Source organism: Protopterus annectens, chromosome 1.part1 (genome assembly GCF_019279795.1).
Source record: "Protopterus annectens isolate FY-2018-M chromosome 1.part1, PAN1.0, whole genome shotgun sequence".
NCBI lineage: Eukaryota > Metazoa > Chordata > Ceratodontiformes > Protopteridae > Protopterus > Protopterus annectens.
Window position 1 is genome coordinate 799,057,431 of NC_056726.1, and position 20,058 is coordinate 799,077,488.

At 37.3% G+C, this 20,058-nt stretch overlaps 1 protein-coding gene across 2 annotated transcripts in view; it reads left to right on the forward strand.

The window, feature by feature from the left end:
- Window positions 1–20,058, forward strand: part of MYO5B (myosin VB) — a 3,346,216-nt gene that overhangs the window by 2,956,033 nt on the left and 370,125 nt on the right. The gene's annotated exons all lie outside the window — the stretch shown is intronic.

A 20,058-nucleotide genomic window follows, 5' to 3' on the forward strand; every position in this document is an offset into this window, starting at 1 on the left:
TTTCTCATTGTGAAAAAAAGAAACTGAAAGACAAAGGCTAGCAACTCTGTCACTTTTAGTAAATTCAGTTACTGGCTAGTAAGTACACTGCCTAAATGCCAGCAAAGAAGAAACCAAAAGAGCCTGAAAGAAAATCAGCTAGAAAAGGTGAAGTGAAAACACTGACTGGGAAGAATCCTGCAGCTGTTCATTAAATAGCAGTTCAAGCTCCAGATTTGGTGCAAGACATGGCTTTTAGTAATCTAGAGGTAAAAAATAAGTCAAATGAGTTCAGAGCTGATTAAAATAAACATAACACTGAAGGAACATATCAACTCAAAAAACAAAATCATGGAAAAATGGAAGAAGCTTTAAACAGATATCTAGATGAGTTCATAAAAGTGCAAAAATCAGAGCTTGAAATTAAGAAAAGGCTGGCTGAGTATGAGACTGCTCAAAAAGAGGTGTTTCAAAAAATGGTAGAATTAGATGACAGAGCACCTAGTAAAGACCTGAGGATTTCCTGCTACACTAGAGATTTAATTTTATTAAGGCACAAATAAGCAACTGGCTTGGCATTGTCCAGTAAAAGCAGGAACTGTTAATTGAAAGGGCACACCATGTGTATGCTCCATACCTGACCATGAGAATCAATCAAGACCTGTATTAGTAAAGATGTGAACCTACCAGCAGAAAGAGTTGATCTTGACAAAACTGTGGCAAAAGGGTAAAGTATTAAATGTTAGACTCCACAGAGTGCTGCAGAAAATGATTATTTACTGTATTCCAACAATCAGAGAGTGTCGAGAGTCAGGTGTGAGATTTAAGTTGTTGTATCCAGTTGTCTTCAAATTATTTTTTCCTGGAGGATCAAAATCATTTTTTGATGCAAAACAGGCTAATGAGGAAATACAAAATTCTGTCCCACAAAAAGTGAGCCATCAAATAGAAAGAGGCCCTGCTTCTCATTCTTCCAATAATAATGTTTATAGAGAGACTTTGCAAGTGAAACCTTTTCCAGTGTTCCAAAGGAAAATGTTAGAGAGACATGAAAAAGCACAGGAGCTGACTAGAAAAATCAGAAGTACCTTGGACTTGATTAGGAGTCTGAGCTTGGGAGATAGAGGTGAACAAGAAGAAGACCAGCAACACAGACATTATTAAATATAGGTGAGACTATAAAGCATCAGTCACATTTGTGAAATATAGCTTTACAAGAAAAAGTGGAAAGATTAGACTTTTGTTGATTTTGTTAACATTGTGTGGGACTGAAATGCATATGCCCCACTTCATGTCATAAATGTTTCGAAGGACATTGAAGGGAAGGAGGGAAAAAAGAAAAGTAAGTAAAACAGTTTTTGATATTAATAGTGTGTTATATAACAAAGCATTTTGAGTTATTCTTGTATGTGATAAAGATACTAAAGTAAACAAATGCATTTTTTTATTTTTTATTTTTAAGAAAGGTAGGCATTACACTGTAAAAAGAGAGGAAATGCTGCACAAATTCATCTTTAAGTTAATATGCTGTAATCTTGAGTTGTTGAGATGGGGGGTGGTGTATAGAAGTGCACAGATTATAATATAAATAGAGCTGAAAAGTTCTCTCTTACTTTTGCATAAATGAATGTCTGGATTAAGGGCTTTGGTTTAATTAGCTAACACAAATTTTGTGCAAGTGAGTAAATAAGAGGACACTGAATGCAATGAAAAGTTTTCCTTTGGCAAATAAATGTTCACTGTATGTTGAAAGGTTTGCAGAGCTCTACTTTTGGTACTTGTGTTTCCATGGAGAAGCTTGCTATAGGGGAAGTAGTAAAAAGATTAATATCTTTTGAATGCATATAAGCTGCTTTCACATCTGGGAGGGAAATGAAGATAAGACAAGAACAGACAACAAACAGAGTAAATAGGAGCTCAGGCTGTAACATGCATATTAGAATGGATAACCTTAATGTTAGGTTAAGTTTTGCCTGTGTGTGCAACTGTCAACGTTTAGGACAACTGTTCCCATCAGGAGACCTAAACTTAATTATCTGAAGATGTACATAGTTTTGTATGTTTTTTTAAGTTAATAACTTATGTAATTTAAGGAATGGGTAGTATAAATTATTTGAGAATTATTAGGGAAGATAGAAATTTCTTCAGAAGTTATAGCTAGTGAGTAGGATAAAATGAAAGTGAAGTTTAAAATAGGGCTGTTGTTGCCAGACTTAGGAAGCCTATAACAAGAAAAATAGCCAGAGATCATGAAGAGTTATTAGAGATATTTCAGAAAATATATGAAAATTTGTATAAAACAGAAGAATATGGAAATCTAGATGAAGTACAAATGGAAATATTTATGGAAGTCAAGGTTAGAGGTAGATGAGGCTCAGCAAAGTGATACAGTCTCAAATGACTGGTGGATAAAAACACCAACAAAAACAAAAATCCTCCAAAAAATTGTGATAAAGGCCAAAAGCTGAATTTAGTGGTAAAAAGTTTTAATTTGATGTTGTCAGTCTTTATAGTTTCATAGTTTCATAGTATAGTACTAGGCTATCTGCCCTGGGGCATTTGTAAGCCTAGCCATAGTGATGTGGCTTTTGCCACCCCATGAAATGGTACAAAAATGCACAGAATAAATTTAGAATACTGTGCCTCTGTCTAGTAGTGACACAATGAAGGTCCCCTTATATAATAGAATTAGTTTACTGTGCCCCTGTCTAGCAGGGACACAGATGTGACCCCTGGGGTAAACTTACGATCTCCCATCCACTCATCAAGATTTCTCTTGAAGAGAGTCAGTGAGGGGCTCTGCCTAACATGAACCGGGATCTTGTTCCAAAGCATGGGAAGCCTCTGGGTTATGAATCTATCCCTCCAGCATGTCCTATTCATACTTGTGCCGAGGTTTAAGTCTTTAGCTCTCGTGGTCCTGATGGATTTGGATTTTTTGAGGTGGAGCATGTCCATCAGATCCTGATTGGGCATGGCCTTGTACGTCAGGCAGAGATCACCTCTGAGCAGGCGGTATGCTACTGAATAGAGCTGAAGTTTCTTTAGTCTGGCAGAATAAGACATATGTTGGAGACCCTTGATCCTCTTGGTGAGTTACTTTTGTGGTCTCTCCAGCTGTTGCAAATGCCGGGTGAGGTACATACCAAATGGGGCATTGTACTCAATCATGGGTCTGATGAGGGAGGAGTATAGGGGTACAATGACATCCTTGGATCTGGATGTGAATCCCTTCATGATGAGGTGTGCAAGGTAGAATGTTTTTCTAACCACTTTGGCAACGTGGGTGTCAAATGAGAGGTCGCTGTCGACTTGGGTCCCTAGGTCTCTGATTACTTTTCCGTACTCAGTGGGTTGCTGTCTATGTGATAATTTGTGGGTACTTTGTTTTTCCCAAAGGGATGACTATACATTTTTTGGCATTTAGTTTAAGGCCGTGACTCCGGCACCAGTTGTCCATTTCTGTGAGGCCTTTTTGTAGGATGTATGTGTCCGCTGGTGTATCGACTATGGCACCTAGTTTGCAGTCGTCTGCGAACTTTGTCAGCCACAACCCTCCCATGTTTGCTTTAACATCTGAGAAATAAATGCCGAACAAGAGGGGTCCCAGGACAGATCCCTGTGGGACACCACTTGTGACTGGCTTTCAGTCTGACATTGCTCCAGCGATTTTAACTTTATGGGTTCTGTCCTTTAGCCAGTTTGCAACCCATCTAGTGACATAAAGGTTTACGTTTAAGCTGTTGAGCTTATCTATGATGCCTGAGTGGGGTATTGTGTCGAAGGCCTTAGCCAAGTCCAGGTAGGCTGTATGGACTGCTTTGCCCTCATCAATGGCTCTAGTGACTGTTTCGAAAAAGTCAACCAGGTTCAAAAGGCAGGATCTGCCCTTTACAAAGCCAAACTGGGTGGGGTCAAGTGTCTGTAGGTCCCTTATGTCTCTGTTTATGAGTTCCATAATGATTCTTTCCATAGCTTTGCAGACCAGGCTGGTTAAGCGTATGGGGCGGTAGTTCCCAGGGTCTGTAGAGGTACCCCTTTGTGGAGTGGGACCACTGTTGCTGTATGGCAGTGTTCAGGTACATATCCTGTAGTAAGGCTAAGGTTAAATAGCATTTTTATGTGCGGGTTTAGCTCCTCTTGGAGGTCACGTAGCACGCAACCCGGGATACCATCAGGTCCCATTGATGCTGTGTTTTTAGCTTTGTTGAGGACGGTTCTCACTTGGACATCTGAGATGACAGGGAGATTACATTCAGCTGGGATAAGTATTTCTTCTTTTGGGGGTGAGGGAGGGGAGAAATTTGCACTGAACCTGTCAGTCAGAATGTTGGCAATATCTGTGGGTTCAGTGTATTTTTTGTTGTTGTGAACTAACTCTGAGCATATCTGAGGGTTTCCGCCCAGGTTTCTAACATAGCTGAAGAAGGCTTTGTGGTTATCTTTAGTGTCCTTAGCGATTTTTCTCTCAAAGTTGGCCTTGGATGTTTTTATGAGAGAACGTAGTTTTCTGCTAATGTTGATCAGAGATGTCTTCCCTTTATGGGATTTTGCTCTGTCGTGCAGTAGCTTCCTTCTTTTGTTATACAATTTGTTAATGGCTAAGGTCCACCAGACAGGACGCTTGCCTTTGGTGGAGAGGGACTTGGATTTATTTGGGATTGCATGATCCATGCATTCTTGGAGATGTCCATAGAAAGCATTTGTGAAGGATTCAGCATTGTGGGATGTGGTATCCACCGGCCCAGTGGGCTTAAAGGATACCATCTCAGTCTTAAGAAGAGTGAAGTCTGCTTTTGAGAAGTTTTTCACTGTGGTCTTTTGTGCTGGGGTGGAGGTGGGATATGTATATCCAGGGTGATTAGTTTGTGGTCAGATCTCACTAGTGAGGGGTATACCTCCGGTGTGGAGCATTTTGTCCCCATGTTTGTGATGATCAGGTCTAGTATATTATCTCCCCTAGTGGGAGAGGTGACTGTGGGTTCGGTTCTGAACCTCAGGACCGACTCGGCTATTATTCCAGCTCGTGCCTCCAAAAAAACCCTCGAGTTAAGTTCTACCCATAATGCTGATTGCAAGATTACCTCACAGTGCCAGATGTGTTCTCTCCTCTGAGCTCTCAAGCAACAGCATAATATATAAAAACTGTAAGCTCTTTATAGTTTTTCTGATAAAACTTAATATTTGTTCAACTACCCACTCCTCTTAGTGCCTATTGTTGAGTTCTAATCTTTCTCTTTCTTTTCCTACCATTTCAGTTTCATCTAACATTACCACTGCTGGTACTTCTTCCTTTTACCTTAAGTGGTATTTCTTAAGTACCATTGTTGTCATTTTTTTTTTGTATTAAAAAGCAAAACCTTTTCTAGCTCTCTCAGCTTCCTCTGTCTGTGTGCATGTGTGTAAGACTTGTAAAATGGCAGAAAAAATATAGGAACTGCTGGCCTCAAAAGATGTCAGAAGTGTGACAGGAAACTTCCAAACTTGGATGGACACTCTCTCTGTGTCTACTGTTTGGGAGTAGTACATTTGCACGAAAACTGTGTCATTTGTCACAGTTTTAGTCATTGGGTTCTAGTAGACCGTTAAAAACAAATCAACTTTAAAAGAACTGCTAAAAATCTGATTTTGATGAGGCCTTATCTGAATCTAAAACTGATGTCATTTCTCCTTCCTCTTCTTCCTCCTCTAGCAAGCATGAAAAATCCAAACAGAGGAGCCGCTCAGTTCTGACAATTTCTTCAGACCCAACTGTAAAAATTTTTAAAGTTTCCATGGTTTCCGTAGTTTCCTTAGAACCACTGCAACAAGTGATTGAGTCTTTGGTGCCATCGGTGCCAGCATCTGCACCAACTACAACAGCACCAATTACTGTTTTGGACTCTCCCCTGTTCTGTGCCTTCTAAACCCTCAGTACCATCTTCCCTGGAACCAAAAGGAGTTTTCCTTCAAGGACAGGCTATGAATGAGTTATTCACCTTCTGTGGACCCCTTTTGGGACCATCCTCCAAGTCCTTTTTTTAGAATGACATTCCCCCAGATCTCCTTCAAGTTTGTTCCATCCGCTCCACCAAGAGCTTAACAGAATCTGATATCATGAAATTGGTGGATCACCTCCTGGCAGCGAGGGGATTACCTTCTTCTATGGTTTCTAGCATTCACAGCTCTGGAACCTTGCCAATTTCCACTCCAACTTTTGTTCCTCTTCCAACTCCAGCTGAGTCTTCAGAGTCCCCGGTACCAACTTTTCTGGTTTCGACTGTTTTGGTGCCGGTCAGAGCTTCTTCTCTGACACTGATAGCTGCCGTGAGGTTTTCAGGTTTGTCAGATCTGGAGACCTCCCAGGGTCGAAGCTTAATTGCCAGTTCCGGGGGGGGGGGGGGGCAGGATTCCACTCCAGCTTTTTCAGAGCCATCCATGCCCCTCATGTAAGCTCATCTATAGACTCCTTCAGAACCATGGTCCCACCTCTGTTTTAATTTATTCATGATGTCATGTTATCCTTACATAAAAAGAAGTTATGTCTTACCATAATGTTCCATCTGTGTTGTTGATCTTCACTTATCCTTGACTGTGGGCTCACTTCCGAGCCTCAGAACCAACTCAGCATTTATTCCAGCTCGCGCATTTTTCAGAACAACCAAAGAGATTGAGAAGAATCCCAGATGTTCCACCCAGTCACAGGGATGCAGCAGTCTTAGAAATTCAAAAACTGCTCTACAAAAGAGTCATCCAAGCAGTCCCAGCAGACCAGATAGGATCCTGAATTTACTCAAGATTCTTTTTAGTGCCAAAGAAGACAGGGGACTGGAGACCATTCCTGGATCTCAGTCTGTTGAATAAATCCATTCGACAAACCAAATTTTGGATGGTCATGGTTCAGTCTACTTCTCTTCTTGGAAAAAGATGATTAGATGAGCTCAATAGATCTTCAGGATGTATACTACTATATAGAAATGGACAAGTGATCCAGAAGATTTTTGCACTTCTGGTTGAGAGCCAGTCATTATCAGTTCAGGGCACTGCCCTTTGGTCTCACTACAGCCCCCAGGGTGTTCATCAAATGCATGGCCGTAGTAGCAGCTCACCTCAGATTGCTAGGATTCCAGGTGTTTCCATATCTAGAAGACTGGCTCCTTCCCACTCTCACCAGGCATCTACTCATAGAGGCACGACGCTATATTCTTCTCCTTTGTTCCAACTTAGGTATCTCTATAAATTATGAAAAGCCCCATTTAGAACCATCTGAACAGTTGGAGTTCACTGGAGCTATGCTCGGCACAATCACTAGCATTGCATCTCTTCCCACAGAAAGACTTCAGAGGATAAGATCGCAAGTTATCCAGATCATTCACAGCAAGACTTCTTCTTCAAACTCTAAGCTCAGTGGCAGCCTTTGTAGCCCTAGTTCCCCTTGTGAGATATCACATGCGAATTCTTCAATGGCTCCTGGCATCTCAGTGGTCTTTACTGAATCAACCAAAGTCCCATTTGGTTATGATCACCAATCGTTGCAAGGAAGATCTGATTTGGTGGCTCCCTTCCAAGGAAATTTTATCAGGTCATCCCTTTGTCCCCCATCAACTCCAAGCTATAGTGACCACGAACGCATCCCAGATGGGGTCGGGGGTGGGGACATTATCTGGGAAAGACAGTCCAAGGCGCTTGATCCTAGCTGGAGGCTAGTTTGCATATCAGTGTTCTAGAGATTAGGGCAGTGCTCTTAGGGTTACAGGCATTTCAAGCAACCCTCCCCTTCTTAACAATTGTGATACAAACAGGCAATATGTCAGGAGTTTGGTACATCAACAAGCAAGGGGGGAACCAGGTCTTACCCTCTTTGTCGAGAATCACTCAGAGTATGGCAATGGGCAATTTCTTCTGGCTGCTTTCTTTTAGCAATGCACATTCTGGAGGGTTCTACAGTGAGTGTGGACAAATTGAGCAGGACCATCCTCATGCCTCAAAAGTGGTCTTTTAATCCGTTGGTGGCAGAAAAGATTTTCCACCACTGGGGCCAACCCTGCTGGAATCTATTTGCATCCCCCCTGAACAACATGTGCACCAGTTACTTTGCCCTAATCCCCCCCCCCCGGGGGAGTCACTGAGAGATGGTCTCCTTCATGATTGGCCCCCTGGTCTATTGTATGCCTTTCCCCCAATTCCTCTCATATCCCAGTTTCTAAAGAAAGCCATCAGGTTGAAGAACAGAATAATTCTCATTGCCCCATTATGACCTCAACAAGTCTGTTTTCCCTTCCTTTGGCCTCATCTAATTCAGAGACCTTGGATGCTGGACCTAGCTCCAGACCTCTTGTCCCACCTGAAGGGACTAGTTCATCTAAATCTTCAGAATCTCAAGCTCACTGTATGGCTTCTCCAGTTCCCGTGATTGCCAGGCATTCGTCTCTCACTTCCTCAGTTCAATGTATCATTCTATCTTTCCACAAACCTTCAACAAGGAAACTGTACTTTAGCAAGTGGCTAAAGATTTCTAAATGGACGTCGGAGTCTAATCTTGATATTCTGCACCTATTGAGTAAGTCCTGGAATTCCTAACTTCACTTTTTGAAGCAGGAGCCTCTGCCTCTACTATTGGAGTGCATCATGCTGCAATCTCTAACTTTCATACTGGCTTAAATGGTTCATGTCACATAAACTTTGCAAAGCTTTTTTGAAAGGAACTTTAATGATAAAACCTCCATATAAAGAACACTCTGCACCTTGGGATTTGAATCTGGTGCGTCTGTCTTTAATTCATTCTCCTTTTGAACCTTCCATAAATTGTGATTTGAAGTTTTTGTCCTGGAACACGTTATTCTTAATAACTATTACTCCTGCTAGGAGGATATCTGAGATAGAGACCTTATCTTGCAAACCTTTCTATCTGATCTTTCATAAAGACAGGGTCTCCCTGTAAACAAATCCTTCCTTTTTACCAAAGGTTGTATCCAAAGCAAATATTGATCAGACTATACAACTCCCAGCTTTCTTTTCCAACTTCTCAAATAAAGGTGAGTACTGTCTACACTTACTAGATGTGCATAGACAATTACATTTCTATCTTCACAGAATAAAAGAGATTAGAAAATCTTATCAGCTATTTGTTTCCTTTTCTTCAGTTGCTATGGGAAGATCAGTTTCTAAAGTTACTCTGGCTAAACGGCTTAGAGACTGTATCACCTTTGTTTATAACAAAAAGAGAATGCATTTACCAGAACCTGTAAAAGCACATTCAAGAAGAGCAATAGCCGCTTCTGCAGTTTTTCATGCTAGAGCTTCCATAGATGATATTTGTGCAGCGGTGATAAGGGCATCTCCTCATACTTTTATTATGCATTACAAACTGGATCTGGTCTGTAGAGGACATGCATCATTCAGCTTGATGGTGCTCAGGAATGTTCTTCCATGAGACCTCTCAAGGTTCAGGTAACTGGGGACTCTGTCCCACAGTCAAGGATTATGTGAAGATTGACAGCATCAGGTAAAGATGTTATGTCTTATAACGTTCCAGCTGTGTTGTCGATCTTCACTTATCCTTGACATCCCCACCCTCCTTCCCCCTACATTTAGGTCTCTTGATGGATCGGATCACTCCAAGTATTGACTTTTGTTATAGAGATACAGATATGTTCTCTGATCTGTTATTTCTTGTCCATCACTATTGTTTGCAAACTCAATCTGAGAAAATATTGTGAGGAGCATTATGGCTAGAGCTTAGCTTGAGAGGTTTTGGAAGGCATGAGCTGGAATAATGTCTGAGACAGTTCTAAGGTTTGGAACCAAACCCACAGTCTAGGATAAGTGAAGATCGATAACACAGATGGAACATTATGTTAAGACATAACTTCTTTTTCTTCACTTTCATCCAAATAAATGACTTCCTCAGAACAACTTACAGCAGCAATAGATCAGACTTTATATACCATTGTAATTCAATCTAAATAAATCAATTACTAATATTCCAATTAAGCAATAAAAATTATATGAAAAATTAATAATACAAATTTACTAAAATGCACTATTAAAGCATATATAAACACTTGTGTTTAAACAAAGTAATATAACAAAAATATCATTTAAACATAAAAATCTATGTGCTAACAGATTAATTCACTTTCACCCTCATACTGTTCACAAAACAGATGAGGTTAATTGCCTCATTTAAACCCAGGATCTTGTCTGCTTTTAACCTCATTTGCCAAAGTGTTTCCTTCTGCTCAACAAGCCCCTAAAATTTCCCACTTAGGTCTTTAGGCAGTTGTTCAAGAAAATATTTTTTTTTACTTCCTTTACACACAAAACTGTGTTTAAATAAAGCATTATTATAATCCTTAACCTTTATAGAATATAAGTGTTCCTTTATACGTTTTTCTAAGCTTCTGGTAGACATCTCACATAAAAACATTCACAATAAGAACAAACGTCAATATATACAATACCTTCTGTTTTGCAAGTAAAAAAACCCAGGGACAGGAAAGGTGTTATCCAAATGTTTCAAACTTATAAAGGGACCCACCAAATGTTACCTACAGGAGGAATAAACACCACATTTATACATTCCTTTGGTCTTATTAGAACATGACTTTAAAGATGTAATTTTACAAGAGTCATTTTGTAAAAATCTTTTTAGATTGTACCTATTTTTATAAGTAAATTCAGCTTTTGGTCTTTGTTATCACAAGTTTTTAGAGTATTTTTGTTTTTTTAGATGAGGTTCAGCAGTCAATAGCTAAGATAGGAGAAGAATAGATAACAACAGTGATGCATAATCAGTCTGCAGAAAAGTCTCCAGGAATAGATGATATTCCTGTGGAAGCATGAAAGCTAGAAGGAAAGAAAGTGATAAAGATCTGGAAGGTTTTGTTTAACAGTATTTTAAAAGGAAAAGAAGCACCAACACTCTGGAAGAAAGCTTTGATGGCTATAATACCTAAAAATGGTAAAAACCCATCAGACCCAGCTTCATATAGGCCCATTTCAAGTTTAAACCATGATTATAAAGTGTTTATGTCCATAATAGTTTAAAAATGGCAAAGCTGTAGCCAAAATTGATAAATATGGATCAATGTGGTTTTGTGGAGTGGGGCAAACATTTGACAACATTAATAGACCAATGAGGATGTAAAAGAAAACAGAATATTTTATACCACTGCTGTTGCTGGGTCTTGATGCAGACAAAGCATTTGACAGAGTAAGCTGGGATTCATGAGTAGGACAATGAAAGCATTTGCATTGCCTGATACAGTTGTAAGGTTAATAGCAAGGTGCATGAGGTATCGAAGTCAAAAACTGGAGGGTTTCTCTCTGATCATTTGTTTCTGAAAAGAGGAACCAGGCAGGGGTCTTCTTTCCATTTTATTTGCACTATATTTACAGCCATTGGCAAAGAATATAAGGGACTCAGAAATTCAAGGATATAATTGGTATATTAATCCAGAAAAGTTATCTAGTTAGCTTTATTGCAATTGAGATTATTTTGTACCTGATAAAACCAGAAAAGGATATCTCAATCATTCTGTTTCAAGTTTTTTTGTCAGCATATAAAATTAAAGGTTTCAAAACAAAGGTTATAGCTGTAAGTTATGCACCCACACATAAATTGATTCAGTAATACCCATATTTATAGGGACACAATAAAATGAAGTATTCTGGAGTATGGGTTAAAAAGGATTCTGTTATGGCAGCTAAGGATATGCGGGAAGAGACCAAACAGATGATGATACAAAAGCTGAGAAACTGGAAGCTCTTGTTTATAGATGTGGACAGCATGCTACAAGCAGTGAAAATGTTTTTAGTCCTACAGATTTATGTACAGGTCAGGCATATTTTTATCAACCACAGGAGAAGTTGTGGATAGTAATTAATAAATAGTTGAAGGATTTTATCTGGGAGAGAAAGAGGGCAAGGGTCAAGTGCGATAAGCTGATCCTTCCAATAGAACAAGGTGGTTTAGGATTTCCTGATATGAAGGGATATTTTAGAGCTGCGCAGTTACGGCTCATATACCCAACACAAGGGAAAGCTATAATTGAAACTGGAAAGGGATTTTGATAAAGCGGGAAAATTCAAAAAATAAGGAGAGAGTGGGATTTAGGATGCAGATCCTTAAGGAGAATAACAAAAGCCATACAGAATATTATCGGGGTCTGAATGGAGAGATGAAAAGTCAAGAGTTGCTTGATTTAATAGACATGGATAGATATATTAAGATCAGTGAGAGAAATAGACTACAGAAAGTCAATAAAACCCAAAAAGTCAGAAGTCTGATAAAACAAATGAATGCAGTAATTAGAACTGTCCATAGAGATCCATGCGTTATAACAGAAGTAACTGTGCTGCTAAATTAAAAACTGATAAAGTTTTACCACAAGAACACAGGGTAGTTAAGTAAATGAAGGGGAGAAATTGAATACCATCAAAAGTATCAAATAGAGAAAACTATAAAGCAATTAAGGCAAGTGTCACTCTTAGCAGACTATAGAATAGGGAATAGATAAACAAAAATACTGAGAAAGATAGATGTGATTAAAGCAATGCACAGAACAGACCAGGATCTGTCATGCACTATCGCAAATAACAAACTAAAAATTTCAGCACAAGTGGAAAAAACACAGATAAATGTAAAGGAAAAGTACAAAATAAACAATTTATTGCTGACCCAAAAAAGTTTTATAGAGCACTGGGAAATAAGGTAAAAGGAATTGAAAAACAGCCAAAAAAAGAGGGCGTAGATACATTTTGGAGAAGTATCTATGAAGATCCTGTGGAACATAACAAAGATGCTAAATGGATAGAAGAAGTAAAAGAAAGAGTAAGAAAGGTGCAGGATATGAAATGGGATGAAGTAACAGCCACAGAGATTGAAACAAAGTTAAGAAAAGCCTCTAATTGGAAAACCCCAGGCCCAGATGCAGTACCTAACTTTTGGTTAAAAGTATTAACATCTTTGCACAAGGATTTAGCCATGAGTAAGAACTATTTATATGCGCAACCTGAATAAACACCAACCTGGCTAACAACAGGCAAAACAATGCTCCTTCTTAAGTGAGTAAACCTGCAAGCTACCATAAACATTATAGACCAATAACTTGCCTTCCGACGACATATAAATTATACAAGGGAATTGATGCCGACAGAGTTTATAGTCATTTAGAAGAAATCTCAATTATGGCAGTAGAACAAAAGGGCAATAAAAGAAAGTCATGTGGAACAAAGTATCAATAGTTGTTAAATAAAGTCATACCGAAGAACCGTAAAAAGGGGAAGAATTTAAGTATGGCATGGAGTGAATATAAAGAAGCATTTAATAGTATCCCACATTTATTGGTAAAAGAGTGCTTAAAAATGTATAAGATACACTATACACTATACACTGATTGACTACATTACATGGTATTAGAAACCTCAAAAATTTGGAGAAATTAAAAAAATCTTATATTCATAAAGTAGCAGAAAGTATTCTAAGAGCGAAGTCAATTCAAGAATGGAGAAAGGAGATTTTGCTCTAGGGAGAACTATAGTTAGGGGTATAAAGAATAGGCAAGTGGGGGCTGGAATTTACTGGATAAAACTAGCAAAAAAAAACAAGGTATTTGGAGCAAATAACTAGAGAAAGAAAGGTAATTGAAAGGGAAGAGGCCAAGAAGACATTTAGACTGCAGGCTAGAGACTGCTTTCCCTCTGAATCCTAAATGAAAGACTTGCTCTGATAGAGTTTTTAGCTGAATGTGCAACAGAAGCTGCTGTTAAAAAAAGGGATAGTTAGTAGGGCATGTAAAACACTGCACAACAAATGTAGGAATCAATCAGAGGAGGTTAGAAAGATTAGGAACATATATTGGGTAAGCAGTTCACAAGGAAACCATGAGAGGGCATATGTATAGCTCCCAAATATACAACTAAGTCTAGAAGATTTTGAATTTTTGCCTTGTTAAGTTTAATCTTTGTGGCTGCCAAAAAAAAAAGTACTAAAAAATGAAAATCAGAGTCTAAACCAAATGTACTTGAAGTAGTGAATATTGTAGCACAAATAAAAGAACTAGAAGTGGGACCTTTAGAAAGGGGTAGGAGAAAACTACACAGAAAAAAAACATAAATTGTGGGAGCAATAAATGCAGAATAATGTTTTAGAAGATGAGTGATTTTAAAGTGAAGGCAGAAACTGAGCAATTTATGTAATGTTGGAATGATGATAATTATATAAAAAGCATGTATGTTACATATAATGTTTGTAACTATAAACATGGTTTTCTTTTATATAAATGTATGTTTGCCTATGTCTTAAGTGATAATTTAATAAAATACTGCAAGTATATTACACTTATACCTTTACTGAATACTGCATAGTTCCTGGGAAACATTGGAATTAAGCTATGAATGGTTAACTGCATAACATCAAATGAAAAATTACTCATGAAAGATGACAGATAAATTGTGTGATTTTTTTGGGGGGGGCAGGGTGAGGGGAAGCTGCCATGTTAGAAGGCTGTAAATCATGAGTTAGGAAAGTTAATGAGTACTGCACAATTTTTTTCTCATATTTTTTTCCTGGTTTCCTGCCTGTAAGCAGTGATTAAAAATGTGTGATAACTGGAGAGACACATGGTATGTGATACTAACAAATGCATACAAATGCAACATACTACAGGCAGTCTTAATAAAAGCATTAAAGTAATTACTGAATTATATACCAAAAATACACATGAAATTGATAATGTGTGATCTTGATGTTGTTTGTGAGATTTTTTAAAGGTTTATTCACCTTTTTTATTTCAAGCAGCAAGACTTTATTGGAAAAATCATGTTAAGTAATATTTAGAATATAAAAGTCAAAATAGTCAGTAAACCGGGGGATAAAAGCTCCGTAGTCACAAAAATAAACAGATAAAAATATGTAGCACAAACCAACTACAGAGCTACCATGTAGCAAGTAAAGCAGCCAAACGAAGGATACTTCCAAATAACAATCAGGCAGAATGGTACTCGGCTTCAATCCAACTTAGACAGATTTTAAAGATCCACACAGGAGCACAAAGACCAGAATAAAACTCAGGTTTATTAAAACAAGAGGTGAGCGCTTTCGCTATGAGCTTCTTCAGACCTAAATAACATCTACATTCAAAGTAACCAAGGTATATATAGTTTCCTTTGAGTCAATTAAAAAATCAATTAAGACATCAATTAGTTACTAGAACATCTTAAAGGTAGATATACACTATATTTAATTACTACAAGAATATATAAAAAACCTTTCTCATATACTGCATCCACATATAAAAATATGCATATAAGACCATATACTTATGCTACTATGATAAATTTATAAAAATAATAAAATATCATATATATATAAATACAGAAGTATATATAGGGAATATATGTATAAAAAGCAACACTAATGGATCATTTATGTAGCCTTCTTCTTTTCAAGGCAGGTTTAATGGATGCACGTTCATTCAAACCTTTACCCCTATCACCCCTCAAAACGATGATCCAACATGTTTCCCTGTACTCTGTGTATGTCCTAATATCCCCTTGTCTAAGACTGTTGTTAATGGATTCAATGACCCTAAAATTAAAGGTGTGCTCTGTACCTGATTCATTTACATGTTTAGAGAGTGCATTATTTGATAACTTCTTCCTGATACTATACAAGTGTTCTCTAATATGATCGCGTAAGACTCTATTAGGTCCGAAGAAGCTCATAGCGAAAGCGCTCACCTCTTGTTTTAATAAATCTGAGTTTTATTCTGGTATTTGTGCTCCTGTGTGGATCTTTAAAATCTGTCTAAGTTAGACTGAAGCTGAGTACCATTCTGCCTGATTGTTATTTGGAAGTATCCTTCGTTTGGCTGCTTTACCTGCTACATGGTTTGTGCTCCTGTGTGGATCTTTAAAATCTGTCTAAGTTGGATTGAAGCTGAGTACCATTCTGCCTGATTGTTATTTGGAAGTATCCTTCGTTTGGCTGCTTTACTTGCTACATGGTAGCTCTGTAGTTGGTTTGTGCTACATATTTTTAAGTAATATTTAGTTAGAAAAAGAAACTTATTGCCTTTATATTTTGTTTGGGGACATGGATTTGTCAGTGTTTCTGAATCACTTACATTTGCTACAGCTAGATATTACAGGGAGTATAACAACTAAAAAGTCTACATAGCTTCCCAGAGTGAAAAGGCTCCATATAAAACTCAGTTAATTCTTAAGTCCCCGTCCACTTGTTTTTTTCAATTGACAGTGGCATTATTAAGAATATAATACACAACAATTGGCTTATACTTGCTGGAAGTAACAAAGTTTTCAAACTAGGAGGAGTCAAACCCACATTTATTAGTAAAAAATGAAAAAATGTAAAGAATTTGTTAGAAAGTGACAAAGGTGAAGCTGCCAGATATGACTGGCATGTGTAAATTTGTGGTTACTCAATGAGCAGACATACAGCAGATGGCACCGATGTTTATTGTTCTTCCAGCAAAAGGACGAAGCCAGTACCAGATTTTTTTTACATGTGGTTCATCGTACATTATCAAGTTTAGTGCACCATATGTGATTCATACTAGGTAAGAAAGACTGTAGAACATATTTACAAACATCATAATCCTGTAAAAAATAAGAATTTGACTAATACCCTAGCAAAACATTCTGTCACTTGTGTGGATTTTAAAAAAGTTTATTATTTTTTTCTCTTCTTGATCATCTTTCTATGTTTTAATGGAAGTAGAAATGATGAACTTGAGTAAATGGTATAGTTAATTACAAAGCAGTTTTAGAAAGAAACAGAGACTTTAAATATGTAGTTAAAGGAAGGAAAGGGTAGGGGGTCAACAATTAATTGGTCATCGTATGTATTTAATATAAAGTTGACTGTATGTGGTGTACTATTTTATTCTGATGAAGACTTTTTATAATTGAAAACGGTTTATAATTTTTTTTTTGCATGAGTGTTCTTTTTGAGTTATACAGAGTATATCATATTGCTTATTTCTCACCATTGTTCAACAGCAGAAAATAAGTATTTCCAAATTTTAGAAATTAATCTATCTTTTACTGTATTTATCTAGCTCTGAGTGGCAGCCTTATGGTACATGGTACACTAATATGATTGCCTTGAGAAACCAACGTTTTCAGCTGCTTACTCATTTCATAGGAAGCAAAATTCTTCCATCATAAAGATTTTCTTATAACCAAGCAAACTCATGACACACGCAAGTGCTTCTTTTCAGGGGTGACCCAGAAGAACTACCTGATTAAATAGTCACACAAAAGGAAAGACTAGACTGAAAGAATCAAACATAGGACTACAGGATGAATCTTCAGCTTCTCCTAGTCATAATCCTTTGCTCTTAACTGGTACATTGCTACAAACTTCCATGAGGTTTAATCTCATTGTTAATTTTATTAATTAAGGGACGTATGGGGATACAATTTCCCCCATGCAGGGTGTATAGGAACTTTGCCAAAGGCAAAGAAGAAATTTCAGTTGTTTTGTTCTCAGTGAATGACATGTTAACCAATAATTTTGGCCACATTGAATGAAGGTTGTTGTAAATGCTACAAAAAAAAATCATTGAATTCATTATTTTTATACTGCTTAAGGCAATATTTCCTAAACTGTATTTGGTAATAGCTAACTCTCAAAAATTAATTTTAATTACATGCTACTATATTAACAAAGTGACTTAAATTAAAAGGCTGCATTTAGGCCAACAATTCAACTGATTTACTCCAAATAAATTATCATTTCAAGAGGCACATATCATACCTGTGGAAGATTCAGATATAAAAAGTTGTGTTTATCACTTAATTGCTAAAAACTCCTGCAGAATGAGCAAAGGTAAACATTAGCAGCCCTGCTAAAGAAGGATATTGTTTGTAACCTGAATAGGAAAGGCCCCGATAGCATTGATTATGCACATGACTTGTACTAATCTTTTCTTACACTTCCATATTTAACTTGTAAGGAGTGAGAATACAATTTTAATTGGTTCTCAGGCAAATGATTATATCAGTGAATGTAAAATGTGTCCTTTCACATCTTGAAGAATGATCTAGACCCTTTACAACATTGATATGTAAATCACCAGAGATTTGTAACTTAATAACTTAGTATTTTGGGCTTGGATAACGTCTAAAAAGAGCAAAGCAGTTTTCAAGTGAAAGGCATTTGTATTAAAGAGACATAGCAGACACTCACTAGATGTATTTATTACTATTGTATATAATCGTCTTACACAGCAGAACTAAACAGATCTGTAAAAACATGCTCTTTCATAAACTGATTATTGATTTTATGCAAATTTAAATGTCCTGATCAGGGAAACTTAATATATTCATATAAACCTATTATTTCATATACTGATTATTGACTTTATATAAATTTAAACACCCCGATGAACTCCAGATAAATAAAAATCTTTGGATGCTTCACATTTTTCTGACCATAGACACAAATTGCAAATATGTGTAGACAGGTCTACTAGGACAACAATATGCTAAAGGCAATCACACACACATACACACACACACACACACACACACATACACACACACACACACACACACACACACACACACACACACACACACACACACACACACACACACTCTCTCCAGCTCTGAGGGGTTCTCATCTAGACAATTATTGCAGGGACAGTTGTGGCATGTGTATGAGTAGCAGTAAAACATAAAAAATAGTAATGGTTGTAGGTGATGTATGACCAAACAAAATGTAGAAGATGAAAGGCTCAAGAAAAAAATTAAATAACACTGTACAGAATAAGTGATTCAACAGAAAGGTTGCCATAGTGCATCTTAAAGTGTAGTTATAAATAGTCTGTGCTAAAAAGCAAATGTAATATTCCCAGATGTATTCACTCCCACAGGTTGCTAATGAATGCAGAAGTTTTAATAATACTTTATAAACACCAGATATTCCCAACATTGAAGTAGCAAGTATGACAGAAAATGCCATTAAGTCCAAGTTACAGATGACACTAGATTGCAGTAGTATTAGTCAACTGGGCGTGGTGCTTGTAGTCTCTTAGAAGGTTTCCATGTCTTAAATTTACAAGCACATGAAGTTCCTTTATTGAAGTTAAGTGATGTTCTATGCAGAAAATAAAAAAGAGGAGTACAGATTTGTCTTATGAGCTTTGTTATCTGAGGACAGGATTGTGCCAGTTCTTTTGGCAGAATTTCAGAATGAAGTGCTTATTCCCAGCCATGTTTTCTTCTTCCATTTAGGAATCAGTTACGTTCAGAGTTGGACTACTGACAGAAGGTCATCTCCATATTCCTGAACTGCCCCATGCCTGCAGCAAACCAGCTGCTGTTAGAATTTGGGATGGCTCACTGACTTGTTAAGTGGGAGTATGGCAGGAATTCTCCAATAAAGTCAACAAACTTGCTTTAGATAATAACAACATTAAAAAGTAAGGGTGAAGAGTGTACATAAAGAGATTAAATTTTGAATTTCTCATGATGAAGGTGGTAGAACACCTTAACAAACATAAAACCATTGTCTCTAATGGTACAGGCAAGTTATACAAGCTTTGGGCAAAGAAACCAATAATATGTGTTTTGCTTTTATAAGAGCTGACTTTACACATAGATTAGGTTCACCTAAACCAGGTGAAACATGTCCACTATAGCCTTATTTCTCTTTTTGGCAGAAGCAAATTATGATATCTAAGCAGCTCAAAATAAAAAAAAAGAAAACAATACATCAGTTTCCTATTACATTTTTTTCAAGATTATAATCAGAAATTGCTCAAGATAGGAAAGCTTTTTACTGTGATACAGAAGTTGTGTCAAAAAGAGTTAGCGTCAAAGTTCATCTTCCCAGATGTACTGCAGGTTGCATACTTTATCATCAGGAGAGGCACAGAAAAAAACTCAGTGAGGAATCTTACTGCATGTATACTTCAAAGTCAATGGACAGAATCCTTTTTGAGGTGTCTCTATGCAAGGTCAGTTTTATTGGCTTCCAACATGCTTCTAATTTATTTCCTAAAGGGAAAATGATGTAGATATTGCCTTCCTATTTAACAAGTATAAACCACCATAATAAAATGAATA